This window comes from Hemiscyllium ocellatum, chromosome 2, assembly GCF_020745735.1.
Source record: "Hemiscyllium ocellatum isolate sHemOce1 chromosome 2, sHemOce1.pat.X.cur, whole genome shotgun sequence".
NCBI classification, from domain to species: domain Eukaryota; kingdom Metazoa; phylum Chordata; class Chondrichthyes; order Orectolobiformes; family Hemiscylliidae; genus Hemiscyllium; species Hemiscyllium ocellatum.
This window is the reverse complement of record NC_083402.1, coordinates 152,754,427-152,770,610: the sequence shown is the minus strand read 5'-3', so window position 1 is coordinate 152,770,610 and position 16,184 is coordinate 152,754,427. Positions and strand designations below refer to the sequence as shown.

The 16,184-nt window shown below is 42.2% G+C and overlaps 1 protein-coding gene across 3 annotated transcripts in view; it reads right to left on the bottom strand.

Annotated features, from left to right (window-relative positions):
- LOC132829666 (A disintegrin and metalloproteinase with thrombospondin motifs 19-like) overlaps positions 1–16,184 on the bottom strand; it is a 520,482-nt gene that overhangs the window by 144,561 nt on the left and 359,737 nt on the right. The gene's annotated exons all lie outside the window — the stretch shown is intronic.

The window sequence follows — 16,184 nt, the reverse complement described above, 5'->3', positions numbered from 1 at the left end:
CTGAGCTGGATATGGCGAGTCTTTGGCTCTGTCTGGAATACAGATTTCAGGAAGACATAGATAGAGGAATGAAATGTGCAGACACATGGTGGTTTAAATTTAATGCTGAGAAGTCAGGAATTAAAGAACAGAGAAGGTATATTATTTCATAGATTTTAAAGGCCACTCAAACTTTAGGTAGTGATAACAGGACTAGCCAGTTATCCTAATATAAACTGGAATAGTGGTCTTAGAAAGTGAGCCACATTATCAGTGGGCTTGCAGTTATGACTCACTTATCCATGCTAGATGCCACACATTCGAGGTTCTATCCTTTGCAAAGAGAAAGAGTATGTTCTTGCATTGTACTCTTTACAACTGAACAAAAACCTGGGGGAGGCTTTTCCCTGGTGCGTTCCCATGGCAAAACTTTGACCAATCAAGACTCGATTTGGTTGTTTTGAGTTTCACCAAAACTTGGAAGTTAAATATTTCCTAGTGCAATTTTAATAGCAATCCATCTACCAATTAGAGCTCACTTGCCAATCTGCACCGTCTTCTATGGAATGTAATTTGTTGCTTCCTTTGAGATTTGGATTATGTGATGGTACCATCATGAGTGCAAGAAAAAAGCTTTTACAACATGTCGCCTAAAAAAGCAGTTCTGCACCACTAAATGATTATCCATTCCCACAGAGTTTTTTCTGACAACAATACCAATATCAATTTCTTTGAGTACAGTATCAGTGGAACCCTGCTTCCATTGATTAGGCTGCACCTGGAGTACTGTGGTGCAGGTTTAGTCGTGTAATCTCAGAAAGGGTGTTATTGCCATCGAGAGAGTGTTCGTCAGACGTAATCCTGGGATGGCAGGACTGTTCTGTGGAGAGAGATTGGGGAAAACTGGGCCTGTGTTCTTTAGAGTTTTGAAAAACAAGAGGTAATCTCGTGGCAATTTACAAAATACGTGAAGGAAAAGACAGGTAAATGCGGGTGAAAGGCTTTTCCTGATTAGGGACTCCAGAATCAGGGGCACAATTTAAAAATAAGGGAGATGCCATTGAGGACCAAGATGAGGACAACCTTTTTTCTACTCACAGAATATTGGGGCTCAGTTTTTGATTATCAATCGTGTCAAGTGTCGCAGTGGTAATGTGGGTAAAGACACTGAACTGTTGGATCAGCCATGGTTATCTTAAAGACCAGAGCAGGTGTGATGGACTGACTAGCCTAGTCCTGTTACTAATAATTTCCCCACTACTGAAGTGAGGCTAACTGTCCTTTAATTTCTTGGTCTATCCTTTTCTCCCTTGCTGATAGACAAGGTATTATCATCAGTTTCTGAATAGCTTTGGGCAAGAACAAGAAAAATAAAATGTGAAAATAGTGTTGGAAGGCTAATTTCAAAGAGTTAAAGTGGGTTCTGACCACAATAGATTGGACTCAAAGATTAGGAGGTAGATCATTAAAGAGCAAGAGGCTTTCAAAGGTACAATACTTCAGCTGCAGACTTGGCACATTCCTATGATGGGAGAAGGTAGATAATCCAAAGCCCAAGATACCTGGATGACTAAAGACGTAGCAATCAAAATGAAACAGAAAGACACTTATGATGAACAACTGATTCATACATAACATAAACATAAATCAGACATGCAGAGGAAACCTGTACAAAACTCAAAGAACACTGAGCTACTTTAATTCTTATTAAATCAGCCTGCTGCACTCTAAGGCAAAAGTGGACTTCACCAGTTTCCTCATTTCCCCTCCCTCCACCTTACCCCAGTTCCAACCTTCCAGCTCAGCACCATCCTCATGGCTGGTCCTTTCCACCGATCCGCTCCACCCTCCTCTCTGACCTATCACCTCCATCCCCACAACCATCCACCCATTGTATTCTTTGTAACCTTCTCCCCAGCCCCACCCCCTCCCATTTATCTCTCCACCCTGGAGGCTCCCTGCCTTCATTCATGATGAAGGGCTTTTGCCTGAAATGTCGATTTTCCTGCTCCTCGGATGCTGCCTGACCTGCTGTGCTTTTCCAGCACTATTCTAATCGAGAGTGCTGCACTCTAACCTGAGTTTTGGTGTGTTCAGATTGTATTAATCTTCCTATTCAGGACAAAGAAATCGCACAGCCTCATGTGACTATATTCCTGAAAAGTGGATTCCTGTGGATTCTCTGATCCCTGGATATCACTACACTTAAATATTAAACAGATGAGATTATTTGTGACCATCCTCCAAGGTGGGCTTCGGGAAAGGCAGCAGAGGAAAGTGGCCGAGCAGAGGCTGATAGCTAAGTTCGGTACCCATAGGGAGGGCCTCAACCGGGACTTTGGGTTCATGTCACACTACAGGTGATCACCATTGCACTGTACACACACAGATATTCCTACACACACACACACACACACACACACACTCTCACATACACATGGACACAGGTAAACATAGACGTGCACACAGACACCCACACACACTCCCACACTCACACATGCACCCTCTCAGACTTAAGACACTCTGCACTCACTACACACACACACACACACACCCTCACATACACATGGACACAGGTAAACATAGACGTGCACACAGACACCCACACACACTCCCACACGCACCCTCTCAGACTTAAGACACTCTGCACTCACTACACACACACACACAAAGACCCACGTGCACACACATATTTTGTGGGGTGAATTTGTACTTTGCTCAAAAACTGCATGCATTCATGTAGAACTCTGAGCTCAAAAACTGCATGAATTTATGTAAAACTCTGTTATCTCACTTTTTAGATTAGAATCAATCTAAACATCAGGTCATAGACAGAGAACACAGGGGGCTAACATCTTCAACATATTGTCTAGCTATCATCATTGTTAACAGCTAACCCGAGAATGCAACTTTTTAAATAAAAGTGTTTTGTGATTTACACATGAAAGAAGTGAAACTATCACTGTATTCTAACAGATGAAAGGCTTAACAGACAATCAATTTTTCAATACATAATTTCAGTTACATCACACTGCAAATTTTTGCTATAAATTCAGTGTTAAGATTGAGCCCTCCACAATCCCCTGATGAAGGAGCGTCACTCCGAATTGGAGCTAGTGTGCTTCCAATTAAACCTGTTAGAATATAACCTGATGTTGTGTGATTTTTAACTTTGAGATTATTTGTGGTGTGCAGCATGTGATCTTAGTATACCGGACTGGCACTTTAAACCAAAAAAAAGAGTTGGTTTAAATTCCAGAAATGTAATGGTGATTCCCCTCACAAGTAATGAACAAAATCGTTCTGGAGACAATAACACTACTATTATAGGACAAGCCAAACAGAGAACAGCCAGGGAATTCCTAAAGGCATGGCACTCATCCACTGATTCTATCAACAAGCACATCGACCTGGACCCAATATACCGGCCACTGCAGCGGACAGCAACTGACAACCGAAGCGGCAGAGACAAACCACTATAAATGCCGGAGGAAACATGACAGAAGCGCTTCACAGGAGGCTCTCAAGCACTGAGGATGTCACCTAGACAGGGGACGAAACGTTTGCAACAAAAACTCCCAGCTCAGCGAACAGAACCACAACAGGCAATAGTATTAATTCACTGCAGCTTGATAATATAACAACGTAATGGAAGTCAAGAATGAGGACATGTCACAGGATCCTCTGAAGCTTATTCCTCCAGTACCCTAAATAACCCATTGTGTAAAATGCAGGTGGATGCTTCAACATTAATGTTTTTTGATCTAACTCGATAGATTACATCTCTCCACCCCTGTACCCCATAATTCAGTGCAACATCAAAGGAACTTGGAGCACACTCTATTGTGCTGTGCCATAATTCACTAGTTGTCCTGTTCAGACTATTCCATAAATAGTTGTAGGACCTGCTCCAGCCAGAATTCACCTCCCCTTTATTACATGCAGGCTGGTTGAAGAAATGTGGGCTAGTTTTATTTGGTGCTAAACACACTCAAGCCTGGGCTTAGGCTAGCACTGGTTTTTTGCAGCAACCAGCAACAAATTAGACAGCTTAAAATTGATGGGTGCTGCCTGAATTGAAGACAAAGTCAGAAATCAAATGACACCAGGTTATAGTCCAATAGGTTTAATTGAAATCACAAGCTTTTTGAGCGCCGCTCTTTCATCGGGTGAAGATGTCACCTTATGACAACTTCACTTAATGAAGGAGCAGCACTCTGAAAGCTTGTGATTTCAAATAAACCTGTTGGACCATAACCCGGTGTTGTACGATTTCTGACTTTGTTCACCCCAGGCCAGCACCGGTAACTCCACATCATGAATTGAAGACATCATGGATAAGTTAATGACGCACAGAAATCCCTATATCCATTTAGAATGGTTGTTGAATTCTGTTGCCAGTCAGTTCTTTAAGACATTCACAAGGACATCAGATGATAACTTGGATAGCAATAGTGTGCAGTGACATGTAAAAAAGGCAGGAGATAGGCACAATGGAATAGAATTGGTGATGGCCTCATTCTGCACGGTGATAAATCTGTGATTCTGTCAGGTTTTAATGTGGGATCAGTGTGTTGAGGACACCATGGTGAACTCCCTTGTTCCCTTTTTATAGTTCTTCATCAGGATGAAGAACTGATGAACATTCCTGATGAAGGGCTTATGCCCGAAACATCGAATTTCCTGTTCCTTGGATGCTGCCTGACCTGCTGTGCTTTTCCAGCAACACATTTTCAGCTCTGATCTCCAGCATCTGAAGACCTCACTTTCTCCTCCCTTTTTATCGTGTCAAGCGACCTTATATGTCTAGCTAGGCTGGCAGATAATGCCTTGAGTTAATAGCTCAGTTGAAGCACCACACTCTGACAATGCTCCACCACTACCTTAGCACTGGAACATTAACCTAGATTACAGGATCAAGAATCTGGAGCGTCGCCTGACCTTTCAACATTCTGAATTAAATACAGCATTAATTAAAACATGTTTTAACATATCCTGCTATATATAAAAATCTAAATAAACCAAATCATATCATTGCATAAACTTATTAACCTAAAACTTGATGTCGTACAAATAATGCTGACAAGTAATCCATAAATTATAGCATACTATCTGTAATTACATTACTTATCCACTTAACAACAATATAAACATCTATTACATGAATATGTTATGAAATACAAATGAATGAAATATTTTACTGAAAGTTTACCTTTTTAAATATTAATTCCCATGTGCTTTCAATGTAGACAATAGACAATAGGTGCAGGAGTAGGCCGTTCTGCCCTTTGAGCCTGCACCGTCATTCAATATGATCATGGCTGATCATTCCTAATTAGTATCCTCTTCTGCCTTATCTCCATAACCCTTGACTCCACTATCCTTGAGAGCTCTATCCAACTCTTTCTTAAATGAATCCAGAGACTGGGCCTCCACTGCCCTCTGGGGCAAAGCATTCCACACAGCCACCACTCTCTGGGTGAAGAAGTTTCTCCTCATCTCTGTCCTAAATGGTCTACCCCGTATTTTTAAACTGTGTCCTCTGGTTCGGCACTCACCCATCAGCGGAAACATGTTTCCTGCTGCCAGAGTGTCCAATCCTTTCATAATGTAGGAAGGTGTAAGGTCAAAACATTGAAAATCAGAACAGCAGGAAGCCATATAGCCATTCTCTGTCATTCAATATGATCATGGCTGACCATCCAATTCAATAATCTGTTTACACTTTTTCCCCATACCATTTGATCCTGTTTAACCCTAAGAGCTATATCTAACTCATTGTTGAAACATTCAATGTTCGGGTCTCAACTGTTTTCTGTACCAGAGAATTCCACGGGCTCACCACTTTCTGGGTGAAGAAATTTTTCCTTATCTCAGTCATAAATGGTTTGTTCATAGTCTTAGGCTGTGAACCTTGGTTCTGGACTCCTGGTCATTGGGAACATCCTGTGTTTATCTTGACTAGTCTTGTTGGAATTTTATATGTTTCCATGAAATCCCTCTTTAGTTTTCTAAACGCCAGTGATGGTTTGAGTTGAATACAGAATGATAGAATATGTTACTGCCTTTTGATTGTGGCAGTACCTACACATTGGAAGGAGAGTAAAAACACAGTGTAAACCTAATAAAGCTGTTTGAACAGAAACAATACCTATACTTAAGTATCCAACTAACCTAACAGCTTTGTCCATATTTTTAGCAATTTATTTAATGTTTGTGAAGGGTCAGTAATCTCACATCTCTTGAATTCTTTTTGAATCTTTAACATACCATTTACTTTATTTTTTAAAAGAAATTGTCAAATTTCCCTTCTTTTTCTTTGCAATATCTCAGTAATTCATTTTGAAACTATTTCCATTTGAAACATTCAATGTATCAGACTTGAGGATTGTTCACTTAGTTTGTACTTATTTTTCTTGGTCACATGTTTATTTTAAATATACAAAAATTTACAATTTTAAACATGTCCAATTTTCCTTGCCTGAAATATCTTTCATCAGCACCTCCCATTCAATCTCTTTTATTCCATTCTTTTGACAAATAGGTTTTACAATAGACCGCAGGGAAGATTTTCCTCATTTATCGGAGTAAAGCAGGCATAACTATTGGAAAGTGGGCAGGCACAGATTTCTGTACATTTAGCTTCGATGTTCTGTATACCTTTTGTACTTGGTGCCAGGACCACATATGACTATGGGTTAACTATATCATAACTCCTCATTGCATATGCAAAGTTAGTTCTCAGAGATCAATCTGTCACAAATATAGAAATGAATGTAAATGACTGAGTTTTTATGGCATGCATTTAAAACAGCTTTGTTTCAGGTTGTTGAAGGGTCTAGAATGAATGGCTACAGATTAAGTGAAATTTAAATAAGACAGCAAGAGAAACTTCCTTTCACAGAACGTAGCAAGACCTGAGAAATCAGTTCCTGGGTTATCTTTGGGCAAAAAGTTAAACAATGAGTTTGTGGGCATGATCTCCCACACCTGATGATCTCCCACTCCTTGTTCAGAAAGTGCATTGGATCCCAATGTTGAATTTGGCAAAATAAATGATACAACCCATGTTGGGCATGCAGAGCTCTCTCATCTGGGCATTTCAACTTATCATGTGCTTGTGGGTGGTATTTTGTTATGTTTTCTCGCCCTAACTTTTTAATTCCATGTAGACAACATAGACTTCAATTAGATATTATGATAGGTCACATATTATGCACCTGTTAAGATGCTAAGAGCCCATGGGATCCAAAATTAGCTCAGTGGTAGGAAGCAGAGGGTGATGGTCGATGAGTATTTTCATGACTGGAAACCTGTATCCAATGGCCTCCCACAGGGTTCAATGCTGGGTACCTTGCGGTTTTGGGGATTAATGATCGAGATAGAACTGTTGGAGGTATGACAGATGATGAGAAAATTGGCAATGTGGTAAGTAGCAAGGAGGAAAGCCTTAGATTACAGTACAATATAGATGGGCTCATCTGAATGGCTGAGCAGTGGCCAATGGAATTTGATCCTGAAATGTGATTGATGATTTGGGAAGGCTAACAAGCAAGGGAGTACACATTGAATGGTAGGATTTTAGGAAATGCAAAGGATCAAAGGGATCATGTCTATAGATCCTTGAAGACAGCAGGAAAGACAGACATTCCCTCTTTGTGGACAGCTCATTAATCAGAGGCACTGTTTTAAAGGTCAAAAGCAGGAGGTTTAGAGTTGATCTGAGAAAAAGGAGACGGTGGTATCTAGAACTCACTGCCTGTAAGGATGGTAGTGACAGGAACATTAAAGGCCATTTAAGAAGCATTTAGGTGAACACTTGAAATTCCATTGCATACGTGGCTGGAACATGGGAGGATAATAGATTAATCCTTGATGACCAGTATGGATATAATGGGCCAAATGGCCTTTATCTGTGCTACAAAGATTCTACAGATCGATGACATTTTCCTCATGCACCTGGCACCCTACACACTTGGCATCATTCTCTGGCAGATTGTCCTCACCTAGAAGACATTTTACTTACCTGGCACTCTGACCCTACCTAGCAGGCATTTTACCCTTAAGACATCCTCATATCACACTGACATTTTAGCAGTATCTGTCAAATGTTGGGAGGGGGGGACGAAACAGAGCTTTGACAAGGCTGCCTTGTATACCTCCATGCAGCTCAGATACAGTTGCCTTGGGAGGAACTGCAGACACAGAGACGGTAGGTGCTCAATTTGGAAAACACCCCATCAGTTAGCTGAAGGAGAAATGGCCCAGGCTGCTGACACTCAGAGATGATGTCTTTGAGCTATCAGCAATCGGACATTTCACCCAAATGCAGAGGGTGGAGCAGCAGTGATAGACAGGCATATGGCATGCAATGCACCACATCATCCAGGAGCTGCAGCAGTGCAGCAGATCATGTGATTATCTGATTGTCTCAGTGGAGAGTTGGTGTTTGCCATGGTGAGCCTCGGAGGTTGCTGTACTCCATCAGCACAGCCACTGGTCCTCAGGACTAAAAGCACAATGACCTGGTGTGTTACTGCACTGATTGGCAAGACAAGTGAGTCAGGGAAGCTATGAGCATGCAGGGAGGTGAAGTGAAGGAATGCTGGGAAAGCAGACAAGCAGCTCTGAGATGTGGCCGGCCTGTGATTGTCTGTCTGTGGTGCTGCCTTTCTGTGGTGCGACAGGGAGTATGGAGTAAAATGGAAAGATAAGCAACAGGATAGCAAATGTGCAGGCGGATTTAAACTCGAGGCAGACTGGGAATGCAGCAAAAAGGAAGGATAACTTAGGACATCTTATGACTTCCAATATCTCTAATGATAATGTTAGCATTAAGGCACTTTACCTGAATGCTCGTAGCATTCGTAACAAAGCAGATGAACTAATGGCACAGATCATTGTGAATGATTATGATGTGGTAGGCATCACAGAGACGTGGTTGCAGGGGAGTCATGACTGGCAGTTAAACCTTCAAGGATTTTCAACTTATCGAAAAGACAGGGAGGTGGGCAGAGGGGGTGGGGTTGCCTTGTTAGTTAAGAACAAAATTAAATCTATGGCACTGAATGACATAGCGTCGGATGATGTGGAGTCTGTGTGGGTGGAATTGAGGAATCACAAAGGCAAAAAAACCATAATGGGAGTTATGTACAGACCTGCTAACAGTGGTCAGGACCAGGGGCGCAACATATACCGGGAAATAGAGAAGGCATGTCAGAAAGGCAAGGTCACAGTGATCATGGGAGACTTCAATATGCAGGTGGACTGGGTAAATAATGTTGCCAGTGGATCCAAAGAAAGGGAATTCATGGAATGCTTACAGGATGGCTTTTTGGAACAGCTTGTCATGGAGTCCACAAGGGAGCAGGCTATTCTGGACCTCATGCTATGTAATGAACCAGACTTTATAAAAAAATCTTAAAGTAAGGGAACCCTTAGGAAGCAGCGATCATAATATGGTAGAGTTCAGTCTGCAGTTTGAAAGACAGAAGGCAAAATCGGATGTAATGGTGTCACAGTTAAATAAAGGTAATTATGAGGGCATGAGAGAGGAACTGACAAAAATAGACTGGAAGCAGAGCCTAGTGGGGAAGACAATAGAGCAAAAATGGTTGGAGTTTGTGAATATAATTAAGGACACTGTACAGAGGTTCATCCCCAAGAAAAGAAAGATTATCCAGGGAGGGATTAGACAGCCATGGCTGACAAAGGAAGTCAGGAAATGTACTAAAGAAAAAGAGAGATCCTATAAAGTGGCCAAGAGCAGTGGGAAATCAGAAGATTGGGAAGGCTACAAAAACAAACAGAGGATAACAAAGAGAGAAATAAGGAAGGAGAGGATCAAATGTGAAGGTAGGCTAGCCAGTAATATTGGAAATGATAGTAAAAGTTTCTTTCAATACATAAGAAACAAACAACAGGCAAAAGTAGACATTGGGCCCCTTCAAACTGATGCTGGAAGCCTAGTGATTAGATTAGATTACTTAGATTAGATTACTTACAGTGTGGAAACAGGCCCTTCGGCCCAACAAGTCCACACCGACCCGCCGAAGCGCAACCCACCCATACCTCTACATTTACCCCTTACCTAACACTACGGGCAATTTAGCATGGCCAATTCACCTGACCCGCACATCTTTGGACTGTGGGAGGAAACCGGAGCACCCGGAGGAAACCCACGCAGACACGGGGAGAACGTGCAAACTCCACACAGTCAGTCGCCTGAGTCGGGAATTGAACCCGGTCTCAGGCGCTGTGAGGCAGCAGTGCTAACCACTGTGCCACCGTGCCGCCCCTACTCTCTGCCTGGGAGATAAGGAAATAACAGGAGAACTTAATAAGTACTTTGCATCAGTCTTCACAGTGGAAGACATGAGTAATATCTCAACAATTAAAGGGAGTCAGGTGGATGAGTTGAGTATGGTTGCCATGACAAAGAGAAAGTGCTAGAAAAGCTAAAAGGTCTTAAAATTGATAAATCTCCTGGTCCCGATGGGATACATCCTAGAGTTCTGAGAGAGGTGGCTGAGGAAATAGCGGAGGCATTGGTTGAGATCTTTCAAAAGTCACTGGAGTCAGGGAAAGTCCCGGATGATTGGAAGATCGCTGTTGTAGCCCCCTTGTTCAAGAAAGGATCAAGACAAAAGATGGAAAATTATAGGCCAATTAGCCTAACCTCGGTTGTTGGTAAAATTCTAGAATCCATCATTAAGGATGAGGTTTCTAAATTCTTGGAAGAGCAGAGTCTGATTAGAACAAGTCAACATGGATTTAGTAAGGAGAGGTCATGTCTGACAAACCTGTTGGAATTCTTTGAAGAGGTGGCAAGTAGGTTAGACCAGGGAAATGCAGTGGATGTGGTCTATCTAGACTTCCAAAAGGCCTTTAATAAGGTGCCACACGGGAGGCTGCTGAGCAAGGTTAGGGCCCATGGTGTTTGAGGTGAGCTACTGGTATGGATTGAGGATTGGCTGTCTGACAGAAGGCAGAGAGTTGGGATAAAAGGATCTTTTTCGGAATGGCAGCTGGTGATGAGCAGTGCCCCGCAGGGTTCAGTGTTGGGGCCGCAGCTGTTCATGTTATATATTAATGATCTGGATGAAGGGACTGGGAGCATTCTAGTGAAGTTTGCCGATGATACGAAGTTAGGGGGACAGGCAGATAGTACTGAGGAAGTGGAGAGGCTGCAGAAGGATCTAGACAGTTTGGGAGAGTAGTCCAAGAAATGGCTGATAGAATTCAATGTGAGCAAATGCGAGGTCTTGTACTTTGGAAAAAAGAATAAAAGCAAAGACTACTTTCTAAACGGTGAGAAAATTCGTAAAGCCAAAGTACAAAGGGATCTGGGAGTGCTAGTCGAGGATTCTCTAAAGGTAAACATGCAGGTTGAGTCGGTGATTAAGAAAGCGAATGCAATATTGTCATTTATCTCAAGAGGGTTGGAATACTGTTGTGCTACTGAGACTTTATAAAGCTCTGGTTAGGCCCCATTTGGAGTACTGTGTCCAGTTTTGGTCCCCACACCTCAGGAAGGACATACTGGCACTGGAACGTGTCCAGCAGAGATTCACACGGATGATCCCTGGAATAGTTGGTCTAACATACGAGTAATGGCTGAGAATCCTGGGATTGTATTCATTGGAGTTTAGAAGATTAAGGGGAGACTTAATAGAAACTTATAAGATAATATATGGCTTGGAAAGGGTGGACGCTAGGAAATTGTTTCTGTTAGGCGAGGAGACTAGGACCCATGGTGACAGCCTTAGAATTAGAGGGGGTCAATTCAGAACAGAAATGCGGAGACATTTCTTCAGCCAGAGAGTGGTGGGCCTGTGGAATTCATTGCCGCAGAGTGTAGCAGAGGCCGGGACGCTAAATGTCTTCAAGGCAGAGATTGATAAATTCTTGATGTCACGAGGAATTAAGGGCTACGGGGAGAATGCTGGTAGGTGGAGTTGAAATGCCCATCAGCCATGATTGAATGGCGGAGTGGACTCGATGGGCCGAATGGCCTTACTTCCACTCCTATGTCTTATGGTCTTTCAATGCCAGTTTCTGGTACACTCTACAATGCAAGTCTGTACTTCCTGATTTCACTTATGATTTGATTTGATTTGTTGTTGTGCTGAGATAGAGTGAAAGGTATTATTTTATGTGCTATCCAGACAAATCATACTTTACAGAAGAAGATCAGGAACATAGAACAAAATGCAGAAGAAGGTGCAGAGAAAGATCAACTCTAATATATGAGAGGTCTGTTCATAAGTCTGATAACAGCGGGGAAGAAGCTGTCTTGAATCTGTTGGAATATATTTTCAAACTTTTATATTTTTTTGCCTGATGGCAAAGGGTGAAAGAGCATATAACTGGGGTGTGAGGGGGTCTTTGATTATGTTAGCTGTTTTCTTGAGGCAGCATTTAGTGTGTACAGAGTCAATGGATGGAAGGCTGGTTTTCATGATGGACTGGGCTGTGTTCAAAACTCTCTGTAATTTCTTGCAGTCTCTGGCAGAGCAGTTGCTGTACCAAGCTGTCATCACCCAGCTTCTGTATTCAGGATCACACTCCCAGTGCATGGTGCAAGGGTCAGGATGGTTGCTAGGTTGGCTTGTTCCAGATGCCAAAGTCCATGGAGAAAGAGTATGTTAGGCTGCTGTCCATGTATCTCATCTTGAGATGATGTTACGTTATTCAGAGCAAGTAGCAAGTTGAGTCCACCAGGTACACGGTTTCCTTGCTGAGTTTTCCTGATGTCTAGCCTGTTTGGCAAGTTTGACAAGCTAGCAGTCTGAATACTAATAAGGCAAGGTGTAGCACTGACAATGTGTTTAACAAGCAGTAATGTCAATTGGCATTGCACCTTACTGTTATGTAAAGCATAAACAGTGGACGGAGATGATCCCGACATTGAAATGGACCTCTCTGCATTCATTGCCCAGATTCCACTAGTTGACCTTGACTCTGATTTCTGGATGTGTTGCCAGTAGGTCAATTTACAGTCAAGAGTGATGTCAAGGTATCTTGATGTGGGTCATGGGTGAGTGATTGACAATAGACTGGACATGAAGCTGTTTTCTGGATTTATGGACCAGACCAAACCCCCTCAAAATATATTAAGAAAATGGGCTGAACCATAAATATTTCTTATTTCAAAAGCAAGTTGCATCCCGGATGCAATTTGATTTGTCAGACCGCAAGTCTTAAAGAAAACCCATTTTATTCATCATTTGGAGGTGCTGGTGTTGGTCGGGGATGTACAAAGTTAAAAATCACACAATGCCAAGTAATCTTCCAACAAGTTTATTTGGAAACACTAGCTTTATGAGCATTGCTCCTTCATCAGGTGGTTGTGGAATATAAGATCATCGGACACAGAACTTACAGCAAAAGTTCAGAGTGACTGCAATTACATGTTGAAGACGACCTGGATTGTTTAAGGCTCTCATCTTTTAGAATGGGTATGTCGGTTTCAATTCTTTCATGTGTAAATTCCAGAACTTCCTTAAAGTTACATTCTCAAGTGAACTTGAACAATAGGTGTCACATTGGCCCAGATAATGCATTAAAGGTGTGAGGTGTCCTGTGTGAGGCTGTCTGTGCCCCAATGGTCAGACTGATTCTAATCTAAAAAAGGGATTTACAGAATCTTACATAGATTCATGCAGTTGTTGAGCAAAATGAAATGTAGTCTGCAAGAACAAATTTACCCCACAAACTTATATGTGGGTGTGTGTGTGCATGTGTGTATTGTGTGCGTGTGGGTGTGTGTGTGGGGTGTGTATGAGTGTCTGTGAGAGCATGTGTATATGTGTATGTGTGTGAGAGTGTAAATAGGTACCCTACCACCCTCTCACAGACCTATACTCCTTTACACTCACACTCACACATAAACACGCTCTCTCACACTTATACCCCCCACACGCACACACCCACGTGCACACACACACACATATAAGTTTGTGGGGTGAATTTATACTTGCAGAATTACATTTCATTTTGTTCAAAAACTGCATGAATCCACATAAGATTCTGTAAATCCCTTTTTTAGATTAGAATCAGTCTGACCATTGGGTACAGACAGCCTCACACAGGGCACCTCACACCTTTGATGCATTATCTGGGCCAACATGACACCTATTGTTAAAGTTCACTTGAGAATGTAACTTTAAGAAAGCTCGGGATTTTACATATGAAAGAACTGAAACCGACATGCCCATTCTAAAAGATGAGATACTTCGACAATCCAGATCTTTGTCAATATATAATTTTAGTTACATCACACTGTAAACTTTGTTATAAATTCTGTGTCCGATGATCTTATACTCCACAACCATCTGATGAAGGAGCAGCGCTCCGAAAGCTAGTGCTTCCAAATAAACCTGTCGGACTGTAACCTGCTGTTGTGTGATTTTTAACATTTTATTCATACATTATCGTTAGGATACAACAAAAGAAAGCTGAAACGGAACATTGGCTTTCATTGTTAGAGGGTCTGAATTTAAGAACAGCGAGATTATGATGTAATTGTACAAGGCATTGGTGAGGCTGCACCTGAAGTTTCGTGCACAGTTCTGGTAGTTCTGGTCTCCTTGCTTGAGGAAGGATATACTGGCTTTGGTAACGGTGCTGAAGAGGTTAATCAGGTAGATTCTGTTACACCATGAGGGGAGGTTGCGCTGCCTGGGACAGTACTCGCTAGAATTTAGAAGAATGAGAGGGGATCTTATGGAAACATATAAAATTATGAAAGTGTTAGAGAAGACAGAGGCAGGCAAGCTGTTTCCACTGGTGGGTAAAACAAGGACTGTGGGGACTGGGGGATTAGATTGAAGACAGAGATGAGGCAGAACTGCTTTTTCCAGAGAGTAGTGAATCAATGGAATTCTCTGACCAAGGAAGCAGTAGAGGCAGCTTTATTAAATATATTGAAGACATAGTTGGCTGGATTTTTGCATGATGGGGGATTAAGGGTTATAGGGATAATGCAGGTAAGAGGTGGTGAGACAATAGATAGATCAGACATGATCTTAATGAATGGTGGAACAGGCTCGATGGGCTAAATGGTCTACTCCTGCTTCTATCACTACGAAATTATGAAATTAGAATCTCTTGACTCTAAGAAAACTTAACAGAATATTAGATTATTTAACTACTAAACAGTAACTGTTCCAAACTAGTAACATCCCATAAACACATCCTCGGCAAAGGCAAATTCAGTAAAATAGATTGTCTCACATGCAATTCCAGCAGCAGAAAGAGAATCCCAGCTTTTAGCTATAACAGCAAGAGGAAACCATGATGTGGAGTGCCAGGGTTGGACAGGGGTGGACAAAATCAGAAGTCACATGACAGCAGGTTATAGCGCTGCTCCTTCCTCAGGTGAACACTTCACTCTGAAAGCTTGTCATAGCATCACAGAGTCATAGAAATGTACAACACGGAAACAGACCCTTCGGTCCAACCTGTCCATGCTGACCAGATATCCCAACCCAATCTAGTACCACCTGCCAGCACCCGGCCCATATCCCTCCAAACCATTCCTATTCATATACCCATCCAGATGCCTCTTAAATGTTGCAATTGTACCAGCCTCCACCACATCCTCTGGCAGCTCATTCCATACACGTACCACCCTCTGTGTGAAAAAGTTGCCCCTTAGGTCTCTTTTATATCTTTCCCCTCTCACCCTAAACCTATGCTCTCTAGTTCTGGACTCCCCGATCCCAGGGAAAAGACTTTGTCTATTTATCCTATCCATGCCCCCCATAATTTTATAAACCTCTATAAGGTCACCCCTCAGCCTCCGACGCTCCAGGGAAAACAGCCCCAGCCTGTTCAACCTCTCCCTATACTCAATCCTCCAACCCTGGCAATATCCTTGTAAATCTTTTCTGAACCTTTTCAAGTTTTACAACATCTTTCCGATAGGAAGGAGACCAGAATTGCACACAATACTCCAACAGTGGCCTAACCAATGTCCTGTACAGCTGCAACATAACCTCCCAACTCCTGTACTCAATACTCTGACCAATAAAGGAAAGCATACCAAACGCCTTCTTCACTATCCTATCTACCTGTGACTCCACTTTCAAGGAGCTATGAACCTGCACTCCAAGGTCTCTTTGCTTAGCAACACTCCCTAGGACCTTACCATTAAATGTATAACTCCAGGTAGAAGGTCTACGCCCCCCTACAACCCACCC